General features: G+C 32.6%; 1 long non-coding RNA gene across 1 annotated transcript; it reads right to left on the reverse strand.

Annotated features, from left to right (window-relative positions):
- Window positions 1-317: 317 nt before the first annotated feature.
- Window positions 318-8,849, reverse strand: LOC132520645 (uncharacterized). The gene is made up of 3 exons (XR_009540590.1): window positions 8,644-8,849; window positions 2,171-2,271; window positions 318-425 (listed from the first exon to the last, which is right to left on the reverse strand). It is a non-coding gene; the product is annotated as an uncharacterized LOC132520645 (long non-coding RNA).
- Window positions 8,850-9,199: the final 350 nt, after the last annotated feature.

Below are 9,199 nucleotides of genomic sequence, written 5' to 3' on the forward strand. Positions count from 1 at the left end.
TTGGCCAAAAAAATTGTTAAATGAATGAAATCTATTAAACTTAGAAAATTATGTGTAGTTAATTTCTTCTCTAGAAACACATATCATAAATAGAATCAAGAATATAAATTACATCTTTGAAAAATCAAGTGCCCAAGAAGCATATTTTTATTTTACATAATGTTCCAATTCTTAGTGTTTATATGACCTAGGTGATAAAACAGTTCATCTCAGAGGATTTCTCTTTATTTAGGATCATATTGTGATTCAGGATTCTTTTTTACATAATGCTACAGTACTCAACATGGAGGTAGAGCATGCAGACCTTCACCTTGTGTCCCCATTGCCTCTGAGGTGTCTGTTGTCTCTGTCTGTCCACTTGGCCTTCAGGTCCAGTGGGTCTCTGCTGCTCCTGTACAGTCTCTGGTCCTGTGCAGTGGCTGGTCCTGATTTCATATCAAGAGGGACATAGAAGTTGCAATTTAGGTGGAGGAGAAGTGTCAATGAACTTGAGACTGGATTTGCATAGCTAACACGTTTTTATTTGAATCATGTGTTTATATGGCTAGGCTTTGAGGGAGCTTTTGGAAATTATTATGGAGCCACTAACGACCTGCTCATGCACCTCTGCAGCCACTCCTCCATGTTGCTACTAATTCTCCACTGTGCTGGTGGCTCAGAATTTTTTGTATTTCCTTGCCTTTGTTAATGCCTAGAAGTCTTTTGGGGAGCCTGTGATTCCATCTCTCTAGATTCATCATACTCTTCTCTGCAGTTTTGAAACTTTGGTAAGTTTGAACAAAGTATTCTTGGCTGTTGTAATCTAAAGTATCTCACTCTAGACAAAGCAAGTAGAACTACCTTACTATTCATCATCTACTCTCTTAGGTTGTATTCACTTACCTTAAACTTAAGTTTGAATCTAATTTTAGAGAAAACCTCTATAATAGGAGGGAGCAAGTCCAATTCGTCACAAAGGGACTTTTTTATTTTTTAGCCAAAATTGAACAATTCCTGTTGCAACTATCTTAGAGCTGTTATTTAGACATTTTTCATATATGTCATTCTCTTTCTACCAAAACAATATTCTTTGAGCTCCTAACACTCATTACTGATGCCTGACCTCCTGATTTTTATTTTTTCAGAGTGCTTTGATCATATCTAAATTATCTGACGTATGGAATCTTTGTCCTGAACAGCAGGTGCCTCTGAACTAGCTTGACATTGGTTCCAGGATTTCTTGCTTTGTCAAACCTGAAATTGATCTCTAAGATTCTTTACCAATTATTCCTACCACCTGACACCACCCTCTATTCTTTCATATATCTGAACTTAAAATACCTGTTCCAGCCAAAAACAAACATAAGAAACATGTTTTTCTTTTTTTTGCATTCATTATTATATGCTAGTAACTCAAACTTAGGCTCCTGTCATACTCTAATGCTTATAACAATACCTGGTGCAGAGTAGGCTTTTAATAAATATTTCTTTAAAAAAGAAATGAGTGGCTGCATGAGTGAACAAATGGACGCCAAACATAAAATTGGGGCCTATTATAACAGAGTCTGTCTGATCTGGGAGCTTTGGGGTCAGTATAGAATATATAGTCAGTAGTGTTAGGAGAACTGGAGTTATGAATAGCATAAATCAACTAATCATGGAGGCATTTTCATACTTTAAAATCAGAAATTGTAACTAGATGTCATTCTCTGAGGAACCTAAACTTAATTTGAAAAGCTTGGAGTCAGGTGTCCTATAAGCTATGTTATCTGAGAAGGATACTAGGATGACAGGACTAGATAGGGAGGAAGGATGAGACTTAAGTTTGGGTTGGCTTGTCCATTTGTTCATTTTTGTGCATGATGCTACATCATTAAAAGTCAGATGCTACAGAATAAGGGCCATTTATCTAAAAATGAGATCTTACATTTGGAGATGCAATATCTAGTCTTCAAACAATACTGCCCCTGAATAGAGAATAATCCATGATTTTTACATTAACTGTTATCTCCTATCCTTGACCATCAAACACGCCAAACACTCATACTCCTGCCATTTTTTACCCTAATGATCAAAAGCCATGTTTACTGTGGATGATAATTTTGATGCTGTCATAATGTGTGAAATAAAGCAGATGCTCAAAACATAGGTGTACTCTTCTCTTAATTGATATAAATTAATCTTCACTTACCTCAAAATTTACCAGTATTTGTATAGTTTCTCTAATTCTTCTTAATTTCATGTATTCCTTTTCTTTCAGTGATTGACATAAGACAGTGGACTGTCTTTTCTCTGATGAAAAATGAGGATCCAAGATAAAAACACTGCAGCCAAAAATTTGTAAAAAATATATTCGATACAGGACAGATTATGAAATATTAATAATAAAGTTCAATGCTTATTTTTTGACTATTTCAACCATGAGTTGTTCACACAATAAGATTTGCAAAAATAATTATAAAAACATAAAATCTCTTAATAATTACAATATTTTCCTATAAAATGTGGTTTTCAAAAAATAATTTTCTAACCTCTGTGTAGTACTTACTGAAATTTTCAAGTGATGAAGTTTGGTGTTTTGGGGTATTTAAAATTATTTTATTTAAAGAAATTGAAGGAGCATGTATTCACTTATCATGTAGTTTTCTTTAAAAAAATCAGAATTTTACTAGTTTCAAACATAAAATAGAATAAAACATCTATGAAAAGATCTATATTTGTGTGATTCAAACATTATAATTAAAACAGAAATTTTGCCTTATTCCAGAAAATATATTTTATAAACAGGAAAACAACATCATATTTTGAATATGAACTAAATCAAAACTCTATCAGGTAACTTAATAGCTAAAAATATTTCTCCAAAATTGGTTAAATTTTAGAAAGGTACCTTATGATTAAAAAATAAAAACTGTTTTATCTGGCATAACCAGACAAGAATGTTAATAGGAAGAATGGAATGTAAAAAAAATGTAAATATTGCACAGTAGAGCTTTTGACTTAATGTTTATAACCTCCCTATGGCCACTGAATACATAGGATTGAAAAAAGTCTAAAATATTCTTTGTGATAAGCTGAAAGAAAGATAACTATAGTTGATTTTACCAGTCCAGGGCTATGACTATCACATTCTTTTATCATATTCGCTGTCTGGAGAATAAAGAGCACATTTATTTTGTATAGGCCTGGCTTCATGAATAGATGGAGTAGGTGATATGAGTTAAGGGATTTTGAGGCAGGTCAATGCCCTGAAAATACTCTCCTCAAATCTAGATGCTACCCATTGAATCTTGTAAGTTCTCTTCTATGAGATTCTCCTACAAAACATAAACATTTATAGAATTTTTTATTTATTACTAGTAGTACAAATAATGATTATTATGATGACAATGGCTAACACTTTTATAGTGTTTACTATGCGCTAGGCACTGTTCTAAGCACTTTATATATATGAATTTAATTATGACAATAAATCTAGGAGGAGATACTATTATATTCCCAGTTTTACAGACATGAAAGCGGAAATACAGAGATATTAACTTGTCCAAGGTCACACACCTATTATTAAAAAAGCCAGATTATACAAAATCCCTCCATGGTGTCAGGGACCACTCAGAGTCACATTTCTCCTAAGGGAAATAACACAATGAACAACACTATGGACATATTAGGTGCCTAGGTGAGGAAAGATATATATATGAGGGAGGGAGATATGAAATATAAATAAAAATGGTACACCACTGATGAAGAAAACCAAAATGATTCAAGAAAAGAAGTTTTAATGACAAATTTTAGCTACTCCAGGAGTTTTATTTACAGCTTTAGTTTTAAACACTTTTGGATTGAATTTAAATAAAATATTGTTTGTTAGAAATCTCTCTTTACTCATCAAACAAAAATGAAATGTTAATGCCTTTATTGTTCCCTATTTATATTTAAAATTTGGATGTCTAATTTCCAAAGTGTTTATCATGTGTGTTGATCAAAATTCCTTCTAATGATTAAATACCCTTCTTATTTAAAAAGTAAGCAAATATTTTTGCTGTGGCTTCTGAGAATCTTGCTACAGGTGTGTCATGAATCCTTTGGCAAGCTTTAGTTCTCTGCCATGCTAAAGCATATTTAACTACAAAATCTCTCTTTCTAAAATACCAGTCAAGATTTCCTAGATGGCTCTACCCAGGAGCACCCTTTGGAAACTGGTTCTAAAAGGAAATTCAGACCAAAGTAAAACTGGTTGGTTTTTTAAAATCAGCTTCTAACTTGGGCTGTCTAAAAAAATGTTCATTTAGCAGAGATTTATAGTGACTTACTCTCCATAAATTCATTCATTTATTGTCCTTCCATTTGTATGGTCAACATCAGATGACAATATAAAAAGGGTCAAAGATATTTTAGAGATTGATAATTTTCAGATAATAATAGCTAATATACATTGAACAGTTACCATGCTCCAGGTATTAAGTTTATTACAAAAGATAGGCACTATTATTACTGCCATTTTATGAGTGAAGAACCCCAGGTAAAAAGAGGTTAAGCTACTCAGCCAAGTTCACATAGTTGGTCAGGAGCAGAGCTGGGGTTCTAACTCAGACGGTCTGAGGCAGAATCCACATCCCTAACTTCCTCTGCATCATGGAGATAAATAATTGTGAACAATTACTTAAATGGGATCAGTAACTATGCCAAGGTCTTAGGAAATTAATGAAATTTAGTAAGGTTTTACAATAAGTCTCCAGTTCAACCCTGTTAGTATTAGCAAATATGTCATATCAGGATAAAATAGCAATAATGAAGTGTAAAAAAAGCGATAAAAACATCAAGTTTTTGTTGTTCCTAGCAACTACTAGTATGTATAACCACCACCACAGTCAAGATATAGAATACATCCATAATGCCAAGGTTTCTTCATGACCTTTTACAGTCAATACCCACCTCTGTTAGTCAAACATTGCTTTGATTTCTAGTACTACCAGATTAGTTTTCCCTGGTATTGAATTTCATATAAAAGACATCATATAGTATGCATTATCTTGTGTCTGCCTTCTTTTACCTAACATGACATTTTTGAGTTTCTTCTGTTCCTCATATATTTCCTTCCCTTCTCTTTCCTTTGCTTTTCTTTTAGTTGATGAGTAGAATTCCATTACATGAACATACTACCCTTTGTTGTTCTAGCTCTTGAGTGTGGGCATGCAAGCTTGGCCAATCAGATGTTCCCTCTCAGGACATAAAATTCAGCTGAGCTACCACAAAGATGCTGTCAAAAGAGAGATTATTCACAGCAGCAGCAATGAGAGAGTTCAGAGGCAGCAAGAATCCAGTAATAGTGATTAAAGTGAAATTCTAAGTACACAATTTCAATTGTGTGATCTTACCTACAATTCTTGGTACCCAGGTTTCCTTTGTTCTGGTCCATTTTCCTAAACAACTCCAGCCTTCCCTTGAATTCTCAGAGCTTTTTTATATATTTCCAATTAAGTTTCTGCTTAATGTATCAGAATTCCTTGCTATTTCTTGCCACCAAGAACCTTTATTGGTCAATTCATTTCCTTCACTATTTTAAGATTACATGCCCAACACCTTAATTTTACACATAGTCTGAAGTAACAAAAGTTTAAAAGCTCTGATCATAGTAATTGAAGTAGTTACTGACAAGGTAGTTAAATTTCCTTGTCACTGCATCAATGATTGCTTTTAATTCAGAAAGGTATCAAAGTTCAGGAATATGAATTTTATTATGTATTTATTTATTTATTCATTCATCAAAAAATAAGTAAAAATTAGTGATACACAAAAGGATTCACTGCATGTTTTGGGGTAAACACTAATATACATATAATCACATTATGCAAAAAACATTTGTGCACATTTTGTACATATGTTGAAATGCTGTTTTCCAAAATAAAAACAATATTTGTATAGGATACAGATAATTTTAAAAATCAATTATTATATTTTTTGTTTTCCACAATAAACAAACATTTCTTCAAAATTAGAAAAAAAAGGTTTTATAAACCTAAGTGGGTGCCATGATCCCTTGATAATTTAAATAAGTAAGCCATGTTGTATCATTGTATGTAATATATTTTAGCTAGAGAGAAGTGGGGGAGAGAGAGAGAGAGAAACAAAAAAAATGAGACAAAGTGATTTTTTAAAATACAGACAAAGCATACCATAGAAGCATTCTTAGAAGGAAATGATCCTTCTTTCTGGGGTAGAAAAGAAGCGTCAGAGAGAAGGAAATATTTTCATTCTTCCTGGAAGAAGGTAAAGTGAAATTATGTGTTTTCAGGGAATGGTGTGTTGCTAGAGTGTTAGATATGTTGGAAGAAGTGGAAAAAATAGTAGACTGGCAAAGAAAATTAACAAGGTATTGCCTTAGAAAGATCACTCTCTAATTTTCTTTCCCAATCTTCCAAAAAGAAATCTGTTTGTTTCTAAGTTGCATTAAAATCTCTTAAATGAGATGAGTCTTTTTTTTAACAAAGCAAGAGCAGCTTTTGACACATAACAGTTTCTAGAGAGAATTTTCTTGAATTCCAATGATTTTATTTTGACAGTTAACTTCTATTAATGACAATTGGATTGAGTACATGTTTCTTTGAAAATAAATTTACTGAAATTCAAAAAATTACTGATGTAAGTTATTGCTGTAAGAACATGGTTAAATAACAGCATGGGCAGTACGGAGATTTGGTAAAATAGCAAAGGCATTGTGATATCAGCTGTGATTTGGGAATTTAAAATGAATTTAAAATGAAGTAACTGAACAACTTGCGGTTTTGAATTAGAAAACTACATCCCCAGATTTATTTAGGCAGTTCAATTTCTTTAAATTAAGTCATATATTTTAAATAAGTGTTCAATTTTCCTCCTTCATAATCATAATTATGATTGAAGATGTGTGGTGTAGTAGAAAGAGGAGTCATGGACTCAAGGTCTCTATTCTCTCTGAATATTTCTGAATATTTATCAAGCTTAGTTCTGCCCTTCACTATGAAACTTTCAATAAGTCCCTCAACATCTTATAATTTCTTCTTCCCTTCAGACTTTCACTTTTCTTTAAAAGGATCCCTTTAAAAGCTTAGTGATAAATGAAGTCACTTGGATCTGTGTCATTTAATTTTCAGGCCATGTTCCAAAATTTACAAGATTCTGTGATGGTGAGGATGGAGGGGTTAGCAGCAAGGATAAACAACTTTTCTTTTCCACCTCCTCCACACCCTTTCAACCTGAACAGTTCCACTATTTATGCATTTTAAAGATTTTATTAGATGAAAGTGTCCTGGAATTAAATTTGAAGGTTTGGGATTAGACATTTCCAAAACTTAGCCAACTTAAAAAAGGGTGGTGGGGGGGAGTATATTCTATTGATTCCATGTCTCTGTTCATACTATTTTCAACTATTAAATCCAATAAAATATGTCTGTTCTGTTGATGTAATTAGGGTAATGTATTATAAAATTTGAATGATTGCAACACAAATACTCACCCTTAAAATGCATAGGTTACTTCTTTAGAAAAAAAGATGCTACAGGTCACCATAAACTGTTTTGTGGATATCACAATTTGTTCCTTGGAAATGATTTCAGAGCTGTCTAGTTAAATAAACTCTTCATTAATATCAGAGACAAAGGGTGTATAGTTTATACCAAAAGGTTTTTTTGTTTTTTTCTCAGATTTTTTATGTAGGACAAAATAATCTCATTCAAAATCTCACCATCAGTAATATGAAGCAATTGAAACAGATTCAGATTCATTTTACAGAGGTTTTTAAAAAATAATAAAATGTACTCTGGCATATCTGCAGAACAAATCTATTTAAACTCAATAGGGCACTTATCTCTTTTTTTTCCCAAGGCAATATCCTTGGATACTGAGTAGAGTAGTGTATAGCAATTACCGTCATATTAAAATGACAAAATTTAGCTTCTAAAAGGGTTAGAGGACTTGGATAAGAAAGAAAAAAAGATTTAAAAACACACAGACACACAATGCAAAGCCATTAACCATTCATTTCTGAACACAGGAGAATTTAAAGATGCACTAAAGAATCTGGGTGTAGGTTTTACCGTCATTTATGACAGGTGTCTAAGGAAATAGCAAGATTTTGATTTTGATTTAAACTTTGCATGGATAATAAGACTTTTGGATAAAAAATATATTTATGAAATGTAACTATTTAGTAAAATAAATGTTTTCTAATATACTTTATTATTAAAGTTTTTAAATTATCAAAAAAATGAGAAGATGGTACAAATACCCCCTCACTGAATTTCCCTATCATTAACGTCTTACATTAGTATGTACGTTTGTTATAATTAATGAACCAATATTGATACACTACTACTACCTACTTTATTCAGATTACCTGAGTGTTTATGTAAAGTATTTTTCTGTTCCAAGGTACCGCACTACATTTACTTGTTATGTCCCCTTAGGTTTTTCCTGGTTGTGGCTATTCCTCAGACCTGCCTGTTTTTGAATGTGACTTTGTAGAATTTTGCAAGATTCCCTCTACTGGAATTTTTTTGATGTTTTTCTCATGGTCAGACTGGATTTACGATTTATTGGAAAGAAGACCACAACTGTAAAGTATCATTTTTGTCACATAATATTGAGTACATACCATCAACACGATTTATCATTGTTGATACTGACCTTGATCACCTGGTTGTGATAGTGTTTGTCAGAGTTCTCCACTGCAAGGTGGCTCTTTTTCTTCCCATATTTTCATACTGTATTCTTTGGAAGGAATTCACCACGCACAGCTCACACTTAAAGAGTGGGGATGCATGAATCTCCTCCATGCGGGTGACGTATCTACATAAATTATATGAAATTTTTCTACCAGAGAGATTTGTCTTTTCCAGTTATTTATTTATAAGATTATTTATTCATATCAGTATGAACTCATACATACTTGTCTTATACTTTGAGTTATAATCCAATACTATTTTATCTTATTGCTTAAACTGTTCCAGTTTTGGCCACTGGGACCTCCAATTAACCCTTATTTCCCTTTGATGTAATCCCATAAATGTAGGTATTCTTTTCTTATTATTTCCTTACTTTCTGACAATGGGAGATGCTCAAGGTTCATCTTGTATAGTTCCTGCCCCAGTTCTAGAATCAGACATTTCTCCAAGAAGCTCTAGCTCCTCTTTTTGAAAAATAATAATAAAATCCATGATATGTGCATTGATATCCACATTGC

The sequence above is a fragment of the Lagenorhynchus albirostris genome, chromosome 5, assembly GCF_949774975.1.
Source record: "Lagenorhynchus albirostris chromosome 5, mLagAlb1.1, whole genome shotgun sequence".
Classification (NCBI taxonomy): Eukaryota; Metazoa; Chordata; class Mammalia; order Artiodactyla; family Delphinidae; genus Lagenorhynchus; species Lagenorhynchus albirostris.